This window comes from Papio anubis, chromosome 7 (genome assembly GCF_008728515.1).
Source record: "Papio anubis isolate 15944 chromosome 7, Panubis1.0, whole genome shotgun sequence".
Taxonomy (NCBI): Eukaryota; Metazoa; Chordata; class Mammalia; order Primates; family Cercopithecidae; genus Papio; species Papio anubis.
Genome location: NC_044982.1, coordinates 150,359,920 through 150,372,947, shown reverse-complemented (window position 1 = coordinate 150,372,947; position 13,028 = coordinate 150,359,920). Strand labels below are relative to the sequence as shown.

At 41.4% G+C, this 13,028-nt stretch overlaps 1 protein-coding gene and 1 pseudogene across 6 annotated transcripts in view; one reads left to right on the top strand and one right to left on the bottom strand.

Moving 5' to 3' along the window:
- The window catches only part of C7H15orf41 (chromosome 7 C15orf41 homolog), a 243,501-nt gene that overhangs the window by 45,734 nt on the left and 184,739 nt on the right, over nucleotides 1-13,028 (top strand). The window lies entirely within an intron of this gene.
- On the bottom strand, nucleotides 835-1,931 carry LOC100998394 (annotated as a pseudogene).

Below are 13,028 nucleotides of genomic sequence, written 5' to 3'. Positions count from 1 at the left end.
ATCTATGAGTTGACTCTTATTTCATTCTCTTGTTGAAATGTTGTCATTTTCTTAATTTTTGTATTTAATTACTGGATTATTTCATTACCTTTTATTTCAGATTTAAGCATTTTTATCATATTATAATATGTAAATTTATTCAAGATGAACCCTACCAAAAATAGTTTTTGTGTTCTTAGAGATTATATATTTTGTATTGGGTACATTTTTCTCTGTTATTGTCATCAGGATATATTTAAATATATATTAAAATTAAAATAGATATGTATGTTAAAATTGCATGTGTTAAATATTATGTGATATATATATTTTTAAATTTTTGTTTATTTATTTTAAGCCCCTGTTCACTTTATTCAAATCATTTTTTTTTCTCTGCAAAACTAGCTAGAACTGATGAGGAATCAGAGAAGGCCTTATATATTAATTTCTTAAGTAGATTCTTAAAATTCAAAGTAAGGATCTGTAAGAGAAGTACAGGCTGTGGACCTTGTTCTGCAAACAAAGCCACAAAGGGAGTCCTGCAAATTAGGGAGCATAGCAAATTCATTTCTTAAAAAAAAAATAGTTCTTGAGGGGAAAAATATGAAATAACTAAGTTTCAAAAGCCAGACGAGTTCCACACTCATTGCTTTCCTCCCTAGGGTATCCAAAGATAGAGTTTCAAGGTATGTTTTCAATGATTCAGTTTTGCAAACATATGCAAATATATTCCTTATTAGCTGTCCTGTTTTGGCGACTAATAGCAAGCAATATGCTTGGATAAGGGGTCCAGCTTCCACTTAAATGCAGTTTCTTCTCTTCTGGGCAGCAAAGCCATTTGCAGAGATCTGGAAGTCATGAGCTTCCTAAGTGGGAAGAGGTACTATTCTGTTTCACCTGAAAATGTCCTTTCAGATTGACTGGTGTTTTATAGTCCCTTACTTGGTGTGTGTTACTGATGACGATGGGGGTCAGGGTTGCTATAGTGGAAGTGGGGGGTCGGCGTGGGTGTTTGCATAGGGGTTTTGGCTAAGCTGAGCCAGCATGGGACAATCTGGGCCATGTCTGGCACCATGTCCCCAGAGATGTGGTGAGTCCACTTGGAGAGCACTTCCAGGTTCACAGGCTTGACCTCGTCCGTGGACCACTGGATCGTAGACAGGGAGATGCCACCCCGCCTGCCAGTGAGGTCTTGATGGTGGAGGACAGCGTTGCTCCAGGTGACGCCAAGATGGTCCAGGATGAGTTTGAGGGAGCTCCTAGGCTGCAGCACCAGCTGCTTGTAGTACACGAGCAGGCACTTGTCCTTGCCCACCTCCGTGCACTGGGCGTACATCACCTTTATGACCTTGTTCCACTTGGCGAGGCAGTTGCCATAGCTGCTGAGGTCAAAGCCTATGTAGTGACTTTGCAATAGTGACCTTGCATGTGATCAAGGAGTGCATGGAGACATGGCTGCCCTGAGCCATAAGCAGGAACTTGGAGTTGGAGAACAGGTGCAACAGGTAGACCAAGGATTCAAAGACTTGAGTCTGAAGTGGTCCTTGTTGCAGAGCACACGGGCTGGCTCCCTTTGCTTAGAGATCTTCACCTCCAGGATGAAGGCCTGCATGGCAATGTCCAGCACCTTGTCAGTCATGCCCGCTTTGTCCAGCTGTAGTTTCTTGTGGCCAGACTTGGACCAGGCCTGGTGCATGGCCAGCACACAAGGGATGATGTGCATTTCCTTGCTGCAGTGCACCTCAAGGTGGGCATCCAGCCCAGTGAGCATCAGCATGGTGCAGCTGCAGAGCATACTGCCCGTGAAGATGAGTGGCATGGCCTTGCTGTAGTGGTACTCCATGTGGTCCATCAGATCCACAGAGTCCACTCGGGGCACCACCTGCCAGCACTGCCTGGCACATCAGTATCTGCTGCCCCAGCTGGACCACCATCACCAGGGCCAGAGCACAGCCAGCCCAACCTGGCAGGCCCAACCTGGGGACTCACTTCAGGGACTGTACCGACAGGTCAGTGGGTGGCCCACCGGGTTCACATCATGCAGAGACGCAGGGAGGTGGTCTGATGTGCCCAGCGACTCCTGGCTCAGCAGCTGCCCCTGATGGAGAAGAGAGAGGCTTGTAATTTTTTTTTTTTTTTTTTTGATACCAGGTCAGCATGGGTTTATGGAACACTGGCTACGGTAAATGTGTGACATATTGTAAATATTTTTTTTTCCAATTTTAATTAAACTTATTATTGATTTACATGCAGTTAAATTCCCTCCTTTTCTCTACAGTTCTGCAAGTTTTGACAAACACATGGAGTTGTATAGCCACTACCACAGTCAAGATGTTGAACATATCTATCATCCCCTAAAAATTCCGTTAGCCCTTTTGTGGTCAGTTTGTCCTCCCTGCCCTGGTGCCTAAGAATCATGTATCTGCCTTCTGTTGCTCTATTTTTCCTTTTCCAGAATGCCATAGAAATGGAATCATGTGGTAGATAGCCTTTTGAGTTTGGCTTCTTTTGCTTAGTAGATCACATTTGTGATTTCTCCATGCTGTTGCTTGCATTGTTGCAGAGTAGTATTCCATTATATGGATGTATCACAGTTTGTTCATCCATTATTGAAGGTTGTTTGTGTTCTTTCCAATATAGATAAGGCTGCTATAAAAATTTGTGGGTAGGGCTTTGTGTGGTAAATTTCTAGAAGTGCCTCAGGATAGATCATCCCCATAATCTAACTCAAACCTAATTTAGGTAAGATTTGGGGGTTTGAGTTGATGCTTATTTAGATGACATTTTGAACCTGAGTTGATTCTGTAATGAGTTGGGACTTTGGGGGATGCTGGGATGGGGCAAATATATTTGGCATGTGGGTCAGATATGAATCTTTGAGGCCAGAGGGTGGATGGTGGTGGCCGAAAAATAAGTCCCTTAAAGATATTAGGTCCTGGGGGTCGGGAGCAAGATGGCTGAATAGGAACAGCTATAGCCTCCAGCTCCCAGTGCCAGCGACAGAGAAGATGGGTGATTTCTACATTTTCAACTGAGGTACCAGGTTCATCTCACTGGGGAGTGCCAGACAGTCGGTGCTGGTAGCTGATGCAGCCCGACCAGCTAGAGCTGAGGCAGGGCGAGGCATCGCCTCACCTGGGAAGCGCAAGGGGGAGGGGAATCCCTTTTCCTAGCCAAGGGAAACTGAGACACACAACAGCTGGAAAATTGGGTAACTCCCACCCTAATACTGCGCTTTACTAAGGGTCTTAGCAAACAGCACACCAGGAGATTATATCCCACACCTGGCCTGGAGGGTCCCACGCCCACAGAGCCTCCCTCATTGCTAGCACAGCAGTCTGAGATTTAACTGCAAGGCGGCAGCGAGGCTGGGGGAGGGGCGCCTGCCATTGCTGAGGCTTAAGTAGGTAAACAAAGCCTCCAGGAAGCTCGAACTGGGTAGAGCCCACAGCAGCTCAAGGAGGCCTGCCTGTCTCTGTAGACTCCACCTCTGGGTGGACTCTGACAGCTGTCTGACAGCTTTGAAGAGAGCAGTGGATCTCCCAGCATTGAGGTTGAGATCTGAGAATGGACAGACTGCCTGCTCAAGTGGGTCCCTGACCCCTGAGTAGCCTAACTGGGAGATATCCCCCACTAGGTGCAGACTGACACCTCACATCTCACACGGCAGGGTACACCCCTGAGACGAAGCTTCCAGAGCAAGAATCAGAAAGCAGCACTTGCTGTTCAGCAATATTCTATCTTCTTCAGCCTCTGCTGCTGATACCCAGGCCAACAGGGTCTGGAGTGGACCTCAGGCAATCTTCAACAGACCTACAGCTGAGGGTCCTGACTGTTAGAAGGAAAACTAACAAACAGAAAGGACTTCCACCCCAAAACCCCATCAGTACGTCACCAGCATCAAAGACCAAAGGCAGATAAAACCACAAAGATGGGGAAAAAACAGTACAGAAAAGCTGGAAATTCAAAAAATCAGAGTGCATCTCCCTCTCCAAAGGAACACAGCTCATCGCCAGCAACAGATCAAAGCTGGACAGAGAATGACGAGTTGAGAGGAGAAGGCTTCAGTCGATCAAACTTCTCAGAGCTAAAGGAGGAGCTACGTACCCAGATCAAAGAAACTAAAAATCTTGAAAAAAGAAAGGAAGACTGGATAACTGGAATAATCAATGCAGAGAAGGACATAAATGAACTGAGAGAGATAAAAACCATGACATGAGAAATACGTGACAAATGCACAAGCTTCAGTAACCGACTCGATCAACTGGAAGAAAGAGTATCAATGATTGAAGATCAAATGAATGAAATGAAGCAAGAAGAGAAGTCTAGAGAAAAAAAAGGAAAAAGAAATGAACAAGACCTCCAAGAAATATGGAATTATGTGAAAAGACCAAATCCACGTCTGATTGATGTGCCTGAAAGTGAGGGAGAAAATGGAACCAAGTTGGAAAACACTCTTTAGGATATCATCCAGGAGAACTTCCCCAACCTAGTAAGGCAGGCCAACATTCAAATTCAGGAAATACAAAGAACACCACAAAGATACTCCTCGAGAAGAGCAACTCCAAGACACATAATTGTCAGATTCACCAAAGTTGAAATGAAGGAAAAAATGTTAAGGGCAGCCAGAGAGAAAGGTCGGGTTACCCACAAAGGGAAGCCCATCAGACTAACAGCAGATCTCTCGGCAGAAACTCTCCAAGCCAGAAGAGAGTGGGGGCCAATATTCAACATGCTTAAAGAAAAGAATTTTCAACCCAGAATTTCATATCCAGCCAAACCAAGTTTCATCAGTGAAGGAGAAATAAAATCCTTTACAGATAAGCAAATGCTTAGAGATTTTGTCACCACCAGGCCTGCCCTACAAGAGATCCTGAAGAAAGCACTAAATATGGAAAGGAACAACCAGTACCAGCCATTGCAAAAAACATGCCAAAATGTAAAGACCATGGATGCTAGGAAGAAACTGCATCAACTAACGAGCAAAATAACCAGCTAATATCACTATGACAGGATCAACTTCACACATAACAATATTAACCTTAAATGTAAATGGACTAAATGGTCCGATTAAAAGACACAGACTGGCAAATTGGATAAAGAGTCAAGACCCATCAGTTTGCTGTATTCAGGAGACCCATGTCACATGCAGAGACACACACAGGCTCAAAATAAAGGGATGGAGGAAGATCTACCAAGCAAATGGAGAACAAAAAAAAGCAGGGGTTGCAATTCTAGTCTCTGATAAAACAGACTTATGTTGTCTTAGTCCGTTTTTGCTGTGAGAAAGGAATACCGAAAGCTGGGTATGTTATAAATAAAAAAGTTTTACTTGGTTCACAGTTCTACAAGCTATACAAGAAGCAGGGTACTGGCTTCTACTTCTGGTGAGGGTTTCAGGACGCTCTACTCATGGCAGAAGGCAAAGGGGAGCTGATATGTGGAGAGACCATTTGGTGAGAGAGGAGGAGGTGGAGGGGAGAGAGAGGAAAGAAGGGAGGTGCCAGGCTCTTTTTAACAACCAGCTCTTTAGAGAACGAACAGAGCGAGAACTCAGTAATATGAGGACTCACCCAGCCACTGATGAGAGATCTGCCTCCATGACTCATACATCTCCCATTAGGCCCCACCTTCAACACTGGGAACCAACCTTCAGCATGAGATTTGGAGGAGGTCAAGCAAACCAAACTATAGCAGATGCCTACCAGAAATTTGCAAAAGAAAACTAGCATTTCGAAGGACTGAACAATGGTCCTATATCAGGCGAAATAACACATACCCTGGAAAAATAATCACTTTTAATGTTGTGAGGTCACACTTAAAATTTTGTATTTATAATGGAAAAAATGGAAGTCATAGAGGAAAAGAAGTTCATAATTTTGATCTTCTATTTTTTGAGAACAGCTTTATGGAGATATTTGTGTACCATAAATTTCACTCCTTAAAAATATACAATTCAGTGGTTTTTAGTTTATTCACGAAGCTGTACAACCATCACCACTGCCTAATGTCAGAACATTTTCATCACCTCCAGAAGAAATCCTGTATTAATTATCAGTCACTCCCGATCCTTCCCCCTCCTTGTCCCTGACAACTACTAATCTGCTTTCTACTTCTGTTGATTTTCCTATTCTAGACATTTCATACAAATAGAATCATACAAGATGTGGCCTTTGTGACTGGATGTTTCCATTCATATATTTTACAGATTTATCTGAGTCATGCATATATCAGTACTTCATTTCTTCTTATTGCTGGATAATAGTCCATTGAATGGGTATATCACATTTTATTTATCCGTTCATCAGCTGATGGACATTTGGGTTGTTTCTACTTTTTGGCTATTATGTATAATGTTGCTATGAACATTTGTGTATAGACTTTTGTTTAGAAACATGTTTTTAGTTCTCGGGTATATACCTATGAGAAGAATTACTGGATCATATGATAACTGTGTTTTTTTATTTATCTATTTATGTATATTTATTATACATATTATGTGAGACAGGGTCTTGCTCTGTTGCCCAGGCTGGAGTGCAGTGGCACAGTTCTAGCTCACTGCAGCCTTGAACTCCTGGGCTCAAGTGATCTTCCCACCTCAGCCTCCCAAGTAGCTGGGACTACAGGCACGCACCACCACGCCCAGCTAGCTTTTAAAGGAATTTTTTGTAGGGATGGAGTCTAACTATGTTGCCTAGACTGGTCTCGAACTCCTCAGCTCAAGTGATTCTCCTGCCTCGGCCTCCCAGAATGTTGTGATTACAGGTGTGAGCCACCATGCCTAACCATAACTCTGTATTTAATAAGTTGAGAAACAAACTGTTTTCCAAAGTGGCTACACCATTTTGCAATCCCACCAGAAATATATGAGGGTTCCAATTTCTCTACATCTTTGCAGCCTCAAAACTGCAGTCTCTTGGACATTCCGCTCCCTAGTCTCCCACCCCTCTGAAGCACAGAGAGGAGCTTTCTCTGACGTTCTCTCATCTGACTAAGGGATGTTCCTCCAGAAGGAATGTGATTGTCAGGAATACCTTCCCTGAAATCTACACGAACCAGAGAAGATTACTCATGTCACAGAAGAGGAGACTGACAGGTCTCCATGCCCAGGATACCACACCCAGACAGACTTTACACCTGTTCTTCTGAGGGCTGCCACCTGAGAGACTTGATCTGCACAATAAGACGATCTTTGTTTATAGTACAGTTCCTCCCCTTGCCCTCCCATAGTTCAACCATCTGGCCTTTCTCTGCGTCTCACACTTTGTGGGATCTCCCATACATATACATATTATAAGTGTGTACACCTTTTCTTCTGCTAATCGATTGTCAGTTTATTTTACAGACTGTAATTATTGAATTTCCAGAGGGGAAGGAGAGGGTTCTCTCCTCTCTGCAGCATGTAGGGCAAAAGAGAAGACTGAAGAGACCGCATTTAAAAAGATGACTGATAAACATTTCTTACAAATCTCTTATTTATATAATGTGTTGAAGTTATTGTGATTATTTCAGAGAAAAATGGCCAGAAACCTGGTCTTGCAAGTGAAATTAAGTGTCACACAGGCCTCTTATTCTTTACCTGATTTATGTTATGACTTGTTCTAAAAAGTTAATACCTAAATTTAATTAGAAATGAAAGAAGTGTAGGTACTTAAGACTCTCATTAAATCAGAACATTTAGAAAAGGGTGGGACTTAGAGCAGAAAAGAATCTTAAAGATCAATTTATCCAACTCCTCAATTTTGTCCTTCTTTTCTTTTTGCCTCCCTAATTAATTTTTTTTATGAAATATAGCACAAATATAAAAGAACAGAGAATGATAAATGAACGCTTTGAATATACATCTGTTTATATTTGCTTCAGGTGCTTTTTACTTTTACAGAAATACTATTCCAATACTGTTCTACATTCCCTTTCCACTTCTGATTTTTAGTTTTTTAATAAAATATTGTAGGTATGGTTGAAAGTACTTCTCCCTGATTTCTTTCCTCTTCTCTGTTACCTGAGGTAACTATTATCTTGAGTTTAGTGCTTATCAGTCTCATATATTTCTTTTACCACATCCATATATATATTCACAAAAAAAGGGCATTATATTTTGCTGTTTGATACTTTATATAAATGGTGTTAAATGTGAATGTAATTCTATAATGTACTTTTTTGGGTAAACACTACATTTTTTGACATTTATCTATGCTGATACCTGGTAGTGTAAGTTCCCTGCTTGTTATTGCTTTCCAGAATTTGTTAGTTATTCTTATGTATTCTTCTTGAATTTTAACATAAATTTATTATGTTCTACCTGAAGACTCTGTTGTGAATTTGGTAGCTTTTTTTTTTTTTTTTTGAGACGGAGTCTTACTTTGTCACCCAGACTGAATTGCAGTGGCCGGATCTCAGCTCACTGCAAGCTCGGCCTCCCAGGTTTACGCCATTCTCCTGCCTCAGCCTCCCGAGTAGCTGGGACTACAGGCGCCCGCCACCTCGCCCGGCTAGATTTTTGTATTTTTTAGTAGAGACGGGGTTTCACCATGTTAGCCAGGATGGTCTTGATCTCCTGACCTTGTGATCCGCCCATCTCGGCCTCCCAAAGTGCTGGGATTACAGGCTTGAGCCACCGCGCCCGGCCAGCATTTTTATTAAAATTATAGATTAATATGTGGAGAACTGACAATTTTATTTATACTGTCGTTCCACCCATGATACTTTTTTTTTTTTTTTTGAGACGGAGTCTTACTTTGTCACCCAGACTGAATTGCAGTGGTGGGATCTTAGCTAACTGCAACCTCTGTCTCCCGGGTTCGAGCAATTCTGCCGCCTCAGTCTCCTGAGTAGCTGGGACTACAGGTATGCGCCATCATGCCCAGCTTATTTTTTCTATTTTTTGCAGAGACCACTGTGTTACCCAGGGTGGTCTCGAACTCCAGGCCTCAAGTGATCTGCTCGCCTCAGCCTCCCAAAGTGCTGGGATTACAGGTGTGAGCCACCACGCCCAGTCCACCCATGATACTTTCTTTATAAAAATGTCACAATTCTATGTTTAGTCAGAAACTCTTTTATCCTCTTCAGTAATGTTTTATAACCTTCTTCAAAAGTTTTGGCTGGCTGTGGTGGCTCACGCCTATAATCCCAGCACTTTGGGAGGCCGAGGCAGGCGGATTACAAGGTCAGGAGATTGAGACCATCCTGGCCAACATGGTGAAACCCCATCTCCACTAAAAATACAAAAAGTTAGTCTGGTGTGGTGGTGCATGCCTGAAATCCTAGCTACTCGGGAGGCTGAGGCAGGAGAATCGCTTAAACCAGGGAGTCCAAGGTTGCAGTGAGTCTTGATTGCACCACTGCACCCCATCCTGGAGACACAGCAAGACTCCGTCTCAAAAAAAAAAAAAAAAGTTTTATATATATTTTAAAAACACATTTCTAAATACTTTATGGCTTTTGATTGTGAATGGTAGCTATTTTTCTATTCCATTCTCTCATTGGATAGTACTGATTTATAAGAATTCTTATTTTTTATATTAATCTTGTCTCCAGTTACCTTTCTGAGATACTAGTTTTATACCTTGTTTGTAGATATTCTTGCTGGTTTTATGTAGAAAGCCATCTCATCTGCAAATAAGGAGAGTTTGTTTGTTTTATTCCTTCTTGATGCTCTTATTTCTTTTCCTATTTTCTTTTGTTTGGTAGGATACATAATTTGCTAAGACCTCCTACAGTAAAACCAGTTCCTTTCCCCTTTTTCCCTAAAGTCCAGTTAATGATACAAAGTTCTCACAAATTTTGATACATACCATCATTGCTCAATTTTATGCATTTTTGTTTTCTCCATCATGACTTCCTCTTTTATCTGTGAGTAACATAGGAATGTGTTTTTTAATTTATGACTTTTTTTGGAGCACTATGTTTTTAATTTTGAATTCTAATTTAATTACTATTTGATTAGATGCAGTCTAATCAAGCCTTGAGCAGAACTTTTGACGGCTCTATAGGGCTAGAGGACAAAGTTTAGAGATGAGGACCTGCCAAAAGTGAGAGCTCTTATAAATATCCCAAGCTTTGGGGGTGGAGAGCCTCTAACAGACTATACCCTAGGAGTAACTATGAACTGAAATGGAAAGATCTCCTTGTGACAGTTTCACATTTGTCTGATTGGCACCAAAAATTAATACCTGAAATTGACTAAGGTGATCCTAGATTCCTGGTACTCCCAGTATCAAATCAGAATTCTCTCTGGAGAAAACGTCATTTCAGCCTTTAAATTTTTTATGAGATAGTTTTTCAAATGCAATTGACCTTTGAACAACATGGGTTTGAACTGCGTGGGTCCACTTATATGTGGATTTTTTTTCAACTAAACTTAGATTGAAAATACGGTATTTACAAGATGTAAAACTGCATATATAGAGGACCAACTTTTTGTATGAGTGAGTCCTGCAGGGCTGACTTTGGGACTTGAGTATACACAGATTTGGAGTATCCTTGGGAGTCCTAGAATCAATCCCCTGTGTGTACCAAAGAATGACTCTAGTACGACACTTAATGAGAGATACTCAGTCACATAAGGACACATGACAACATGAATGAGAGCCAGTGAAGGCTACAGTACTAGACTCAAAGGAGATCCAGTTATTGGAACTACCAAACAGAATTAGTAGAATTAAACTTTGGGGAGTTATAAAAGAAATTGAAACATTCTGCAGGGAACTTATATGAAGAAGAATCAAATAGAAAATTTAGAACTGAAAAATACAGTAACCAATATTGGATGGATTTAACTCAGTGGATCAATTTAACAGTAAGTTAGACATTACTGAAGAGAGGATTAGTGCACTGGAAGGTGGGTCACAGGAAAATACCAGAATGTAGCATACAATAACAAAAGGGTGGAACGTATGAAGAGAAGGCTGACAGATTCATTGGGAGTCTCGGGGGAGGAGCTTGAATGCAAAAGCAATGTTGACGAAATTATGATCGAGCATATTCCCAAAATGATGAAAGGCACGCAGCCACATATTGAAGTCCAACAAATTATAAGCAAGATTTTATAGTTGAAATTCTTAAAAAGAAAATATTAAAGCCAGGTAGAGGAATAAGACAGATTGTGATTACAAAGAGCCACAATTTGACTGTTACCTGACATCATCAACAAATCTGCACTGGTGGAGTTATTAAAAGAATGTAATGGGCCGGGCGTGGTGTCTCACACCTGTAATCCCAGCACTTTGAGAGGCCGAGGCATGCGGATCACGAGGTCAGGAGATCGAGACCATCCTGGTTAACATGGTGAAACCCCATCTCTACTAAAAATACAAAAAGTTAGCCAGGGCCGGGCGCGGTGGCTCAAGCCTGTAATCCCAGCACTTTGGGAGGCCGAGATGGGCGGATCACGAGGTCAGGAGATCGAGACCATCCTGGCTAACACGGTGAAACCCCGTCTCTACTAAGAAATACAAAAAATAGCCGGGCGAGGTGGCGGGCGCCTGCAGTCCCAGCTACTCGGGAGGCTGAGGCCGGAGAATGGCGTGAACCCGGGAGGCGGAGCTTGCAGTGAGCTGAGATCCGGCCACTGCACTCCAGCCTGGGCTACAGAGCGAGACTCCGTCTCAAAAAAAAAAAAAAAAAAAAAAAAGTTAGCCGGGCGTGGTGGCGGGTGCCTGTAGTCCCAGCTACTCGGGAGGCTGAGACAGGAGAATGGCGTGAATCCGGGAGGTGGAGCTTGCAGTGAGCTGAGATTGCGCCACTGTGCTCCAGCCTGGGTGACAGAACAAGACTCTGTCTCAGACAAAAACAAAAAGAAAAAACAAAAACAAACAAAACAACAACAACAAAAGAACGTAATGGAGATGAAAGAGTGGAAAGGAAGGAATGAAGAACAATGAGATGGTACATATGTGGGTAAATCTGAGTAAGCAGAGATATATGAAATAGTAGCAGTGTCTTTTGAGATAAGAAATATACAGACTTAAAACAATTTCAGTAATATCCTACATTCCAGGAAGGGGACCTTTCATTAGTGTTGTAATGTTTTTATATTTTCCAGGAAGCAATAAGTCACCCATCAATAATAGATTTTGATAAATTGAGGGGGCAACATGGTTTTCTAGATTGATTATTAAAAGAATAGTAAAAGAGCATGTAACTTTTAAGTTGCAAGAGGAAAAGTAGTAAATAAACATTGAATCAATTGAAAAGTACACAAGAATGGAGAGAAACGGTACATATAGCGGATAAGACGATAGCATTTAGTGAGATGATAGACTTAAACTTGAATATATCAGTACTTTCATCGAATGTACCTGGTTTAGCTACAGTCATCAAAATGGTGTGGTATCTATGTAAAGATAAACATACAAATCAGTGGAACAGATTAGAAAGTCCCAAAATAGATTCTCAGATATTTGGCTTCCTTAGAGGCACCAACGTGTATGATCAATTTTATATTTGTATGGAAATAATAAAAACAAACTGTGATCCCCGCCTTAACACACACAATTAATTGAAGGTAGATTATAGACCTAAATGTAAAAGCCAAAACTATTAATCTTCTAGAAAAATGTATGAAAATATCTGCATGAATGTGGGTAGGCAAAAATTTCTTAGACAAGACACAAAAAGTACTAAAACAAAATAAAAGAATAAATTGGACTTCATCAACATAAAAAACTTGTGTACCTTAAAAGGCACCACAAAGAAAACGAAAAGACAAGCCGTGGATTGAGAAAAAGTGTGATGAGGATGTACAGCAATGGGAACTTTTCTGTAGTGTTGGTGGGAGTTTAAAGTTGTTACAAACACTTGAAAAATTGTTTGACAGTGTCTGCTGAAGTGGAGGGGTGCATGTCAGATGGCCCAGAATTCTACTCCTACATTTATACGCATCAGAAATGCATGTGAATGTACACCAAGAGTCTCACCCAGGAGTGAGTCCACAGTAGTAATATTCAACAATAGAATAGACAAATTTGGCTGATACTCATTTGATAGAATATACTATAAGTGATGAAAATGAATTAACTACACTTACATTAACATGGCTAACTCTCACA